Below are 11,592 nucleotides of genomic sequence, written 5' to 3'. Positions count from 1 at the left end.
GTAATAGTCCAGCATCCTTTTGAAGAACATCAGTCATGACAAGTCTCCTTTCAGTAATTCCTTACATTGGCATTAACCTAGTCAAATGACTCTTAGGAGGATTCTCAGTTGATAAAGCCACCCTTCCCCTATTCTTCACGTTCCACTTTATCCTCCTATTCATTATTGCAGCTTTAGCAGTTCTTCACCTATTATTCCTTCATGAAACAGGCTCTGATAATCCAACAGGGATCTCATCCTATATGGACAAAATCCCATTTTATCCATACTACACAATTAAGGATATCTTGGGTGCCTTGTTCCTATTTGTAATCTTACTAATACTAGTACTAGTCTCACCTGACCTTCTAGGTAGAGAAAGTTATACTCCACCTAACCTCCTCAGCACGCTCCCTCACATCAAACAAGAATGATACTTCTTATTTTCATATGCAATTCTGTGATCTATTCACAACAAATAGGAAGTGTACTAGTATTAACCATCTCATTCCTAATTTGATTGATTGTCCCAGTACTTCATACAGGGAAACAATGAAGTATAACATTATGACCTCTTAGCCAACGTTTATTCTGAGTACTTGTAGGGGACCTATTAACAGTAACATGAATTGGAAGACAAACCATTGATCACCTATTTATTATCATCGGACAAACAGCATCTACTCTATACTTTCTCATAATTATAGTCCTTATACAACTAACAAGCATTATTGAAAATAACCTCCTAAAATGAAGAGTCTTTGGAGTATATTTATTACTTTGTTCTTCTAAACCAGAAAAGGAAAACATTTTTCCCTAAGACTCGAGGAAGAAGCTCCAGCCGCACCATCAACACCCGAAGCTGAAATTCTACTTCAACGATTCCCTGAACAACTTGCTTATGGGACAGTAACACTGTCTTTAAGTACTGTGTAAGTATTTAAAAGTGACATCTTGAAAACTAACATTACTGTGTACTTTGTGCATTTTGTGCCCTTCCACATGTGTAAGTATATATACCTTCTTATGCATAATACATGATATGTAATCATAAATTAATTATCCCATGTATATAAACAAGTACATCAGCCTATTGATATTACATACACATTAAACAGTTCAACTCACATTAGATTCCAGGGGTAATTGAAGTGATTGATATTATACAGGACATATGTTTATTAATCATACATATCACATAAAGTCAAATCATTTCCAGTCATCATGCTTATCATAACCGATAACCAGAGCTTAATAATCAAGCCACAATCAACCCATCCACAAATATATCTCTCTCCTCGTTGTAGGCAATGAACCATGAGGATTGCTATAAATGAACTGTATCTGGCATCTGGCTTTTATTACTTCAGGACCATCTCACCTAAAATTGCCTACTCTTTCCTCTTCAATAATGTACCTCGATGGACTAATGGCTAATCAGCCATGTTCACACATAACTGGTTTCATGCTTTTGGTATTTTTAAATTGGGGGGCATGCTGTGACTCAGCTTTGGCCATCAGAGGTCTGAACACAGCCGAGAAACTTGTAGCTGAGCTTGAATTATTATTTTCCAACATCATCTACCATAATATGTTATTGCGTCAATGGTCACAGGATATAGAGCAGTTACACACGTACCACACAGGCACACTCATATCTGGTAAACAGCTTGCTTAATCAAACCCCTACCCCACTAATTCTCATACTTTATATACCATTATCACCCTGCCAAACCCCCAAAACAAGTCAAAGCATATAAGATTCAACTAACTCACCTAACAAACATACTGCTGTCACTTCACCAACCCAAAGTAAGTGTAACTCCAAACTTGCCTCTTAACTATACCACTGAATTATGTACATATATAAGGCTTATATAGACAGCCATCTCCCTCGATCTGTCATTTACCTCAAACAAAATTAAAATTACATTTTAATAATCTCCACAAGAAAAAAATTATTTCAATATTTTAAAACATTGTCAATTAATTACATAAATATGATACATACAAAATCCTACTCAACCTAATGATGAAGCTTAATAATAAAGCGAGGCACTGTAAATACCTAGTTGAGTTTACTAACTCCATAAACCCATAGATTTGGTCCTACCCTTTCTATCAATTTCAAATAAAATTACACATGAAAGTATCTGCATCCCAGTGAGAATATCCTTTAAATCAAAAAAGATTAAAAGGAGCAGGCATCAAGCACACTAAAAAGTAGCTCAAAACAACTTACTTAACTACGCCCTTATGGGAAATGGCAGTGATAAAAATTAAGCCCCAAACAAAAGTTTTTGAGTAAGTTAGATTAACTAATTAGGGTTGATAAATTTCGTGTCAGCCACCTTGGTCATAAGATTAACCCATGTTAATAGAAATCCAGTGAAAAGCGTGTTAAAGATTACCCCAAAATAAAATGAAGTCCTAGCTAAGCTGTAAAAAGCCATAGCTAAAACAAAAATAAACTATGAAAGTGACTTTCACATTTCTGATTAAATGACAGCTAAGATCTAAACTGGGATTAGATATCCCACTATGCTTAGCCGTAAATTCAAATAATTATAACAATAAAATGATTTGCTAGAATACTACCCGCATCAACCTAAAAGTCAAAAGACTTGGCAGTGATTCATACTCCTCTAGAGGAACCTATTCTGTAATTGATAAACTCTGATAAACCTCACCAGCCCTAAGTATTGTCATCCTCAGGAAACCTTGGTAAACAATAGTAAGCAAAATTATCAGACATCAAAACGTTAGATCAAATTGTAACCTCTGGGAGGGGAAGAAATGGGCTATATTTTGTACCTCAGGAACATAAAATATATAAAATTCTGTATCTCTCTCTCTCTCTCTGACTCCCCCCTCAAAGTGATAACTTCATATCCCAGTAATAAGTTCCAAACATACAAGAGGAGATAAGTGAGCATACTGGAAAGTATGCTTGGATGAATCAAAGTGTAGCTTACAGAAAAGTACCTGGTTTACACCCAGGAGATTTCATACTGCATGAACACTTTGTACTGAAACTAGCCCAAACTTCCCACCGAATTCAACTACCATAAGTGAATTAAACATTCATTCAACATCTAAAGTATAGGAGACAGAAATTTAAATCTGGTGTTATAAAGTATGCTACGGGAATGATGAAAGAAGTACTCAAAATACCAAAAAGCAAAGCTTACCTCTTTTACCTCTTGCGTAATGATTTAACTAGAAAACTTTAACATAGAGAACTTAAGTTAGATAACCTGAAAGCAGATGAGCTACTTATGAACAGTTTACAAGAACAAACTCACCTATATGGCAAAATAGAAGATTTTCGGGTAAAGGTGACAAGCCTAACAAGCCTGATGATAGCTGGTTGTCTAGAAAAGAATTTTAGTTCAACTTTAAATATTACTTAAGAAACATAACTTTTATTATAACTTTAATTGTTATTCGAAAAAGGTACAGCTTTTAGTATCAGGATACACAGTTCCCCAGAGAGTAAGCATAAACAATACTTGGCTTAAAAGCAGCCACCAATTGCAAAAGTGTTCAAGGTCGACCACACATTCATCTTAAATACCAATAGTAAATAAACCAACCCTTATTTAATACTGGACTAATCTATTAATAGAAGCAATACTGTCAGTATGAGTAACAAGTAGTATTGCTCCTTGCATATGCTTATATCAGAACATTAACCTACTGAGAGTTAACAGTAAAATAAACCTAAACCAATACCTAGTTATTTATTAAAACAATTGTTAAACCCAACACAGGCATGCATTTAAGGAAAGATTTTAAAAAGTAAAAGGAACTCAGCAATCACAAACCCTGCTCCTTTATAAAAAACATTACCTCTGGCACTTCTAGTATTAGAGGCACTGCCTGCCCAGTGACATCTGTTTAATGGTCATGGTATCCTGAGTGTGGAAAGGCAGCATAGTCATTTTTTCTCTAAATAAGGACCTGTATAACTGATCACACGAGAGTATTACTGTCTCCTTTAATCAGTGAAATGGACCTTCCTGTGAAGAGGCAGGAATAATATGAGAAGACCCTATGGAGGTTTAATTAATTAATCCAAAAAAATAATAACTGTACTTTAAGGAAAAACATAGCCTTTTTTTTTTAACATGTGTATACTGCAGTTTTATTTCAATTGCACAAACGAAGTTCATGTGTAGGAAATATAAATGAAACAGTACAGTAAAAATAGCAGAGAACCAAAAACTCTAAAAAGGAAGTACACCTAAAGCACAAGAATTAGTGTTTAGTGTTTCATCTTCAGTTTTGTTTGACACTTAATGCTTGCAAATTTTGAAACAAACTTTGAGATCATAATGACTCTTCTGAAGAGATTTCAGTACAAGCACTAAGATTTGGACATTCAGTTGGTTTGCAATTGAGTTGTTAGCTATTTACATAGTGTATAGTACAGACTTCTCACAGGTCAGATCACCTTCCTGTAATTAGAAAGGATCCCCTAAACTGCACTCAGCTTAAGACATCCAATGTACAAGGGCATGAAAACCATCATAATAATGTGGGTCCAAGTAACAGTTTTGATAAGGAAAATAAGCTTCTGTTTCCCATTTTAATTACTGAAATCTCTAACAATGACAAAACTGTCACAGGACAGTAACTGTATACAGTAATTCGATAAAACTTCTTGGAAAGAACACATTTAGCAATCTGAGATAAAGCAGAATGACAGGAAATAAAACGTGATTCAACACTGGTTCTTTCTGTCGTTTTTACACAGACATCACGTTACTATTAGACCAAGGCACAAAACGTTTAGTGCATAAACCAGTTTCTTTTTTAATATCTAGCATTCTTATCGTAGTCTTTTCTCTTACTTTGGACCACTTGTACCCAATACTCTATCCTACTATAGACTGTTTAACTTAATCAACAAAATCCAAAGTGATTTCTGACTAGATTTATGGGGGACATAAACATTTATATCATCGGGACTTCCTTGGTGGTCCAGTGGTAAAGAATGCACCTTACAATACAGGGGACGCGGGTTCAATCCCTGGTTTGGGAACTAAGATCCCACATGCCGAAAGGCAACTAAGCCCACGCACCCCAACTACTGAGCTCGCGCGCCTCAACTAGGGCCTGTGTGCCGCAAACTACAGAGCCCACGCACCCTGGAACCTCCCACCACAACTAGAGAGAAGCCTGCGCGCCACAATGAAAGATCCTGCATGCTGCAACTAAGACCTGATGCAGCCAAAAATAAAAATAAATAAATAAATCTTTAATTAAAAAAATTCATATCAAAGTGTTTGCATAACCAAAAGTAGAATAATAAAGATGAAAATGCCTATTTCTTTTAGAAAGTAATACTTCATAAGCTTGCTGCATCTTTAATGTCTTTACTATTGGATGATAATGAATAGTTGGTAGAAAAAAAGGAATGTATACTTGAATTATGATAGCTTATCCATCACAAATTAATCTAAAAATGAAGTTTCTACAGAAACAGGAACTATCTTAACAAGGAAAAAAAATTCCTTCAAACCTCTTTGAAGTGGTAATGGCTGCAAACCTGCAGCATTTAGAAAACTATGCTATCAACAAGATCTGTCTTATGAATTTAGATTAAGAAATCTAGAAAGCAGATGAAAGTGGATTATTTCTTCAAAATTTTAGTACAACTACTGATAACCAAAGATTTCAAAGCAAATATGGCACATAACAACTCAAGCATAAATCAGGATGGAGAGCCTGGAGAATTTCTGATTTCCTGAATTTTCAAAAAATTCTCTCATTGCAACATACAGGATTTCTCCCCTATTTTAATCTTAGAAGTCTCAAAGAAAAGGGAGTGGATAACATACACACACACGAGTGCCCACACAAACACGCACGCACACACACACATGCACACGGCGGTAAGTAGAGTATCTAGTTCCTTCCTCCCACCACCTAAGTCTATTAAAAGAAAATTATGCAGGACCCGTCGTTTTCCCTTTAATGATTTCTGTAACATTAATTGCTGCCATCATTGTTACTTTTTTAGTATTTCAACCTAACAAAAATTCAAAAGCAGCTTTGTAGTCAGGAACGTGCACCTGAACACCTGTAAAACTGCAGGGCCCCTAGTTAATAATAATAGCCAAATTCAGGGATCGAACTTTTGAGTTCCACAGTAAGATACAATGCATGTGAAGCTCAGAATCATGTTTCAGACCACTGAACTTACTGAAGTTAAAATACAAATAGCCGGAGACATGATGTAGAAGATTAAGTACTTGGTTCTGTTAACATATTTATCAAAGTCACAAAATATTCCTCATTATTATTCATGCAGATAATTGAGAAAAAAGATAGTACGGAAGTTAACTTTAAATAAAAAATTATTCCTTCCCTTCCTCCCACTCCCCTATACTCTACAAAATGTTTTCCCTGGGACTAAGCCTTGAAAAGGCCACTGTATATTAGTTTGACATGCATTACTGTCTGCAATTTAAAAAACTAATTTTGTGGAGGTTGTAATTACATTACAAAAACGTCTGCAGGCATTAATCTAAAAAAGGTCAAAAACCTACAGTAAATCTACAATATATTGTTTTACATTTGACCACTGGTTTGTGTTACGTAGAAGTCGTAGATTTGGTAAAGCACTGTAACAATTAAGGAAGGCATCTAAATCTTTAAATTCTGGGTGAATTTTATGTTTGAATCTACAAAATTGCATGAAGGCTAACTCGAGAGACTTCCTATCATTCTAAAATTCCTCACTCTGGACAAATCATTTCTAGGACTCTTTCTTATAAATATCACCCTTTGAAAGCAAATACAATTCCTTTGGTTCCACACTTTATGATCTTAACTACATAGGGCTGATCTCAATTATTCATGGAATATTAAATATGATAGGAAGACAAACCTGAGAGAAGCGTTTACAATACAATAGCATAACTTGCTAAATTCTTCATCAGCATTCTCTGAAAAAAACTTCTCAAGCCTTTCTCCTTTTTATTTTAGCAATGGATTGTGGGAAATGTGCGGTTTTCTCTTGACATGAAAATATTTCATTGCAGTCATCTTGCCTGATGCGTTTAGTATTTTCTGCAAAACTGATACAGGAACTCCTATGCGACTCTCTTCCATCCTGTTGTAAAGGTCAGAAAAAAGCAACAAACTGGGAGGGAAATGGCTTATCGCCAGAGTAGTAATGTCTGAAGACTTTCAAAGTATGTTGGTTTTTCCCTCCTTCTGTTTATTTCCATTTTCTTCTTACAGCTCACAAAATGTAGAGGTTTGTTGTTATTAACAGTTGCTGTTTGTAGGGTTTTTTTTTTTTTTCCACTCCAGATTGAAGTCCTATCTCTCCTTAGTTTGTTTCTCTACGCGGTGTTTGACTTGCTCAGTTCCTGCCTGATTGCATCAATGAGCTCTTCTTTTAGCTTAGTTAATTCTTTTCTCATTTCATCTAGAATGTCCTGCTTTAGCCTGTCATAGTCCAGTCCCTCTGTCTGGACTCTGTTGGCACTGGGCTGTGACGAGGGCGCAGATTTTGGTCTGGAAATAACAGGTGACTTGCTGCCATTCATTGTATTTGTTCTTTCCCAAGGTTTTCTTGTCGGTTCAGGTGTACTTGTTGAAGAGGCCTTAGAAGTTACAGACTCTGAATTTTCATTTTTGTCCTGTTTTTGTTCTTTTTGTATTGATCCCTTTTCAGCAATTCTCCTCCTCCTGGCCAGCAGGGCACTCACTTCTTCCATTAAACCACTACCCCTAAAGGAAGGGGTCCATTTCCACGACCCGTATCTGTTTTAGATGACGCTGAATTCACACCAATGGTAGTCCCTCCGCTTGGGAAGGAGGCATCCTCCATGCGCAACAGTTTCCTAAGTTTTGCTCTAATAATTGCAGCTGCAAGTCCAGTTAAAGGGCGATTGTCTTCAGACAGGGATCCCGAAAAGAATCCAGATGCAGGGAGGGGAGAAGCAGGTGGTGGAGAAGGAGGGGGTATATGATTAAGAGGTGGTGGAGGAGGCAGAGGCGGGGGCCCTGAGGTTGGAAGTGGAGGAGGCAGAAGGGTCCTGGGGGAGGAGGGAGGGCAGCTGATGCCTGGGCAGGACCTGGTGGGAGTGGAGGAGGGGGTTGGGGTGCAGGTGGTCCCAAGACAATGTCCTGCTGGGCTGGAGTCTTGGCCGGCAGAGAGGTGGCCTGCAAGTCTGGCTCAGAAGCAGAGGAGTCGTCTCCACAGAGGCAGGGGCAGCGGCATTTGCCATTCTTGGCTCTCGCTCCCATTCCAGCTGCTCCCTTTCTAGCTGCTCTCGCCGCTCTTGTTCTGGCCTTTCCCAGGCCCGTCTCTCCAGCCCCTCCAGCTCTTGTCTTTCCCTCTCCAGCCTTTCCCTTTCTAACCTCTCCCTCTCCAATCTCTCCCTCTAGCCTGTCCCACTCCAGCTCCTTTTGTTGCTGTTCTTGTAGTTGCCTTCTTTGACTTTCCAATTCTTCTCGTGATGGGCCATTCGGAACTTGGGCAGGTAGCTCTGTGAATTTTGTCTACGCAACGTTGGCCGTTTCCTGTGAATTCAACACTTCTAAGGCATGCATCATGGCACTCGCGAAGACACTGGCATCTTCTTTGCTGCCAAAGTTGAGACCGTACACCTGTCTAGTTAGTGTCCCCCCATTGGTGGAACGTCTGTGTTGCTTGATTGTACTTCAGCCCTTTAGGAATGGCACAATTTACCACGACCTGATGGTCCTGAATCTTCCTGCCCACCACTCAATGTGTTGTTCCATGTATGACGATATATATGAACTGTGCTGAACCCAGCTGAACCACCAGCTGGTACCCACTTTTTATTGGCATCATTGTAAACCATCACAGCAGCTCTTGCCTGACAGACACACTTAAAATAAGTGAACAGAGTATCATGCCATTCCGTTCTGGTCTGCAGAGTCGCTGCTGAAAAATCAGCTGATAACCTTATAGGAGTTCCCTTGTGTGTTATTTGTTGCTTTTCCCTTGCTGCTTTTAATATTTTCTCTTTAGTTGTTGTCATCCTGATCACAGTGCAGCGTGGTGTATTCCTCTGTGGGTTTATCCTGTATGGAACTCTCCGTGCTTCCTGGACTTGGGTGATTGTTTCCTTCCCCAGGTTAGGGAAGTTTTCAGCTATTATCTCTTCAAATATTTTCTCGGGCCTTTCTCTCTCTCTTCTCCTTCTAGGACCCCTATAATGTGAATGTTAGTGTGCTTTATGTTGTTCCAGAGGTCTCCTGAACTGTCCTCATTTCTCTTCATTCTTTTTTCTGCTCCACAGTAGTGACCTCCCCTACTCTGTCTTCCAGCTCACTGATCCATTCTGCTTCATTTACTCTACTATTGATTGATTCCTTCTAGTGTGTTTTTCATTTCAGTTATTGTACTGTTCAACTGTTCGGTTGTTCTTTATATTTTCTAACTCTTTGTTAAAAAACACTTGTAACTTATCTATCTGTGCATCCATTTTTCTCCCAAGCTCTTGGATCACCTTTACAATCATTACTCTGAACTCTTTCTCAGGTAGATTGCTTACCTCCACATCACTTAGTTCTTCTGGGGTTTTATCTTGGTCCTTCATCTGAAACACATTCCTCTGCCACCTCATTTTGGGTTAATTACCTTTCTCGACTTTGGAGAAGTAGCCCTCTGTAGGAGACGTCCTGTGTGTCCCAGCAGTGCACTCCTCTCTCGTCACCCAAGGGCCAGGGGCCGCAGGGTAATGTCCGGCCTGTGTTTGAGACAACAGGCTGCTGGATCATAGTTTTCTTCCTTCTGGTTTCTGCCCGCCATGGGTGAGGCTGGTCTAGAAGCTTGGGTAGGCTTCCTGGCGGGAAGGGCAGATACCTGCCCACTGGTGGGTGGAGCTGGGTCCTGGCCCTCTGGTGGGCAGGGCTAGGGGCATGTCTAGAGGCGGCTGTGGGATCAGGAAGTCTCTAGGCAGCCCGTCTGCTAATGGGTGGGGCTGTGTTCCCACCCCGTTAGTTGTTTGGCCTGAGGCGTCTGGCACTGAAGCCTACAGGCTGTTGGGTGGGGCTGGGTCTTGTTGCTAATGATGTCTGCCTCAACGAGAGTTCATGCAGATGAACAATCCCCTTCTGCCACCAGCTTTTATGACCCCAGCATGAGCTACAGCCACCCCCCACCTGCCCAGGAGACCCTCCAAGACCAGCAGGTAGGTCTCGCCCAGGCTCCTATGAGGTTACTGCTTTTGCCCTTGGTCCCGGTGCATGAGATTTTGTGCAATACCTTCAGGAGTTAAGTCTCTATGTCCCCCACTCCTGTGGAGCTCTGCATTAAGTTAAGCCCCTCTGGTCTTCAAATCCAGATGCTCTGAGGGGCTCTTCTTCCCAACACCAGACCCCCAGGCTGGGAAGCCTGATGGGGGCCTCAGAACTCTCACTCCTGTGGGAAAGTCTCTGCAGTGTAATTATTCTCCAGTGTGTGGGTCACCCACGGGCGGGGGTGGGGGGATTTGATTATATTGCGAGTACACCCCTCCTACCATCTCATTGTGGTCTCTTCTTTATGCCTTTAGATGTAGATGATGTTTTTTGGTAGGTTCCAGTCTTTTTTGTAATCAATGGTTGTTCAGCAGTCAGTTGTGATATTGGTATGTTCATGAGAAGGAGGTAAGCTCAAGGTCCTTCCACTCTGCCGTCTTGAAAGCCTCCAACATAGCTTTTTTTTTTGCAGTATGCGGGCCTCTCACTGTTGTGGCCTCTCCCGTTGCGGAGCACAGGCTCCAGGCACGCAGGCTCAGCCGCTCCACGGCATGTGGGATCTTCCCGGACCAGGGCACGAACCCGTGTCCCCCACATCGGCAGGCGGACTCTCAACAACTGCGCCACCAGGGAAGCCCCAACATAGCTTTTAATGGATTAACAATTTTGGTTGGGGTAACCTTGGAGAATAAAACATCGGAGTGATTAAGATTTAGACCAGCTAGTCAAAATGCTTTATCATTAATGATCCAAAATATTGATAAGTGGAATAAGTTACCCTAGGGGTAGCAGCACAATTGTAGAGTTCATACTGACGATAAGGTTTATGACCTTGATGCTGGATCAGTACATCCCAATAGTATAACTGCTATTAACGGTCTGTTCAGTGATTAGTAAAGTCCTGTTTGATCTGAGTTCAGACTGGAGTAATCCCATTAGGTTTCTATTCTATATTTCTTGCAGTATGAAAGAACAAGAGAAATAAGGCCTATTTTACAAAATGTCTTCAAACTAATTGATGATATAATCTCAATTCAATTAATTTATACATACCCCACTATAGAACAGGGTTTGTTAGGGTGGTAGAGCCCGGTAATTGTGTAAAACTAAAACCTTTATCCGCAGAGGTTCAAGTCCTTTTCCTACAGAAATATTTATAATCTGCCTTCTTTCACTAATTCTACTTTTACTAGCTGTAGCATTCCTCACATTAATGGAATGGAAATTCCTAGGCTATATACAAATCCAGAAAGGGCCACACATCGTCAGCCCTTATGGATTATTATAACCCATTGCTGATACAGTCAGATTATTTATTAAAGAAACACTATGACCATCAATCTCATCAATTTCTGTATTATCGCATCAAGTCTAGCCTCA

The 11,592-nt window shown here is 39.8% G+C and overlaps 1 pseudogene; it reads right to left on the bottom strand.

Annotated features, from left to right (window-relative positions):
* Positions 1-4,096: 4,096 nt before the first annotated feature.
* LOC141277240 (protein enabled homolog pseudogene) overlaps positions 4,097-11,592 on the bottom strand; it is a 28,445-nt pseudogene continuing 20,949 nt past the window's right edge.

Source organism: Tursiops truncatus, chromosome 19 (genome assembly GCF_011762595.2).
Source record: "Tursiops truncatus isolate mTurTru1 chromosome 19, mTurTru1.mat.Y, whole genome shotgun sequence".
Lineage (NCBI taxonomy): Eukaryota > Metazoa > Chordata > Mammalia > Artiodactyla > Delphinidae > Tursiops > Tursiops truncatus.
This window is presented reverse-complemented; position numbering and strand designations above follow the sequence as displayed.